Consider the following 2,145-nt stretch of genomic DNA (forward strand, 5'->3'; position numbering starts at 1 on the left):
GGCGACTTCTCGCGCCCCTTATACATCTGGGTGACGTCATGCGCTTTGGTTTTCTTCCCTTATCGAGAGTACAAGCTAGCTGACACCTTAAAGTTACTTATATATTCTTTATGTTCAGTCAAAAGCTATTTAAGGTATCATCTGCTAAAAATTAACCAACCAATCAATCAACCGATCAACAAATGAATCGAATGAACCGAACCTCCTGGGCTGCACTGTGCGACCCTTTGAGCCCTCAGAGACATGCGTGGATTGTTGTTCGATATCTTTATTCTTAGAGCCCGGCCCTCGCTCGGCCCTCGGCGCCCCGCTAGAGACCCGCAACGAGTGAGCTACGCGAGCAACGCGCTGGAGCCGCGCGCTGCGAGCTATTTTGCTCGTAGGGCCGCGCGCCTCCTTGGCGGAGACAGCCTAGCTTTTCGGAGGCCCCCCTGGCGCTGCTCGCGCTGCTCGTGCGAGCAAATTTGCTCGCAGGCCCGGCCCATTGCTACAGCATGCAGGTTCCCCTGCTCGCCGTCGCCTGCGCCTGCAGCGCCACCGCGCTCACAAGCCACGAGCTAAATAGCTCGCGCGAGCCGAGCAGAGTAGCGGCCCTCGTGTGAGAGGTGCGCAGAGCTCCGGGCTGGTATCGCCTGGGCCAGGGACACCCCGAACGAGACTACTCCCTCCGCTGTAGCGCGCGTCGGCTCGCCTGCAGCCTAGCCTCAGACGGGGTGGTTTCTGGCCGGGCCGGCTCCCAGGCGATACCAAAGCGCTGTGATTGGCTGCCGCTCGGCTGCTCTGCGCACCTCTGACACGAGGGCCGCTAGAGCAGAGCCGAGCAAGGAAATCGCGCGGTCCACGAGCAAAATAGCTCGCCGCGCGCGGCTCTAGCGCCTTGCTCGCGTAGCTCACTCGTTGCGGGTCTCTACGCCCCGCCCTGCCGCACAACGCCCTTCGGCTTGTCAACCGTCTTGGCAGCGGCGCCGTATCAGACAAGTGTGAGTGAGATCACCCCGATGGGGAAGCCGCCCCCCACCCTTCCGCACGCCCCGGCCGCCGCCCGTCCCCCGTCCCCGGTCCACTCCCGGGGGCGCCGAGCAAAACACCTTGCCACATCCTGCCAAACAACTGCCGCGGGGCGGGGAGAGGGGGTTGGGGGAGACCCCTCCCTTTTGGCCCGCGCTCCCCAGCCTCCCCAGCTCCTCTTTTGGTGCGCTGCCCGGCAAAGTCAAGACCCACTAGGACCAGAGGACAACGCCCGCCCAGTACCAATTACACAGTCATTTGTAAACATGGTAAAAATGCCGCTTTCCTAGCTGGTATTTGTGAGCGAAAAATTCGAAATATTAGGCATAATCCTAGTTGCAGGCTCTGCTCATAGTTAAGATGCGCATTGCCTGCAGCTCCTGGTGGTTCAGGATTTGAAAAACCAGTTAGATAAGTGAAGTGAGGGGTGCATTCTTTCCCCTGGATTTCTTACCCGCCCTGACCTTGGCCGTCGCGTCGTAGAGAATGTACATCAACACTTTTCGCCAGCTTCGGTTCAGTGCGTGATGCATGCTCTGGAAATCCAAGTGTGTACATGTATGCGTTATTTACTGAATACCTACATGTAAGCAGCAAATACTACATACATGATCATGTATGCGGCAAATAGTGTGTACATGACCATGTATGCAGCAAATACTGCATACATGATCATGTATGCGGCAAATAGTGTGTACATGACCATGTATGCAGCAAATACTGCATACATGGCCAGGTACACACTTCGGCACATAGCTTTTAGCATAGAGCTCTACGTGTGTACATGGCCATGTATGCAGTATTTGCTGCATACATGGTCATGTACACACTATTTGCTGCATACATGTTTATGTATGCAGTATTTGCTGCATACATGTAGGTATTCAGTAAATAACGCATACATGTACACACTTGGGTTTCCAGAGTGTTTGACCCGTAAATTAAAAGTGAATTGTGGCAAAAACCCTCGAATACGGACGCAGAAAAGATTTAGAGCCCCGCTGTCGAATGCAAAGGAATGTGAGGTGCCGGCGCCCCCCGCAGAGCCGTGCGGGGGCGGAGAGGCTGCGGGGGGCGGTGCGGCGTGGTGGACGGTGGAGGTGAAGGTTGGAGGAAAACAACCGCACCGAGAGCGTT

Source organism: Frankliniella occidentalis, unplaced genomic scaffold, assembly GCF_000697945.3.
Source record: "Frankliniella occidentalis isolate FOCC.00 unplaced genomic scaffold, Focc_3.1 Scaffold212, whole genome shotgun sequence".
NCBI classification, from domain to species: Eukaryota; Metazoa; Arthropoda; class Insecta; order Thysanoptera; family Thripidae; genus Frankliniella; species Frankliniella occidentalis.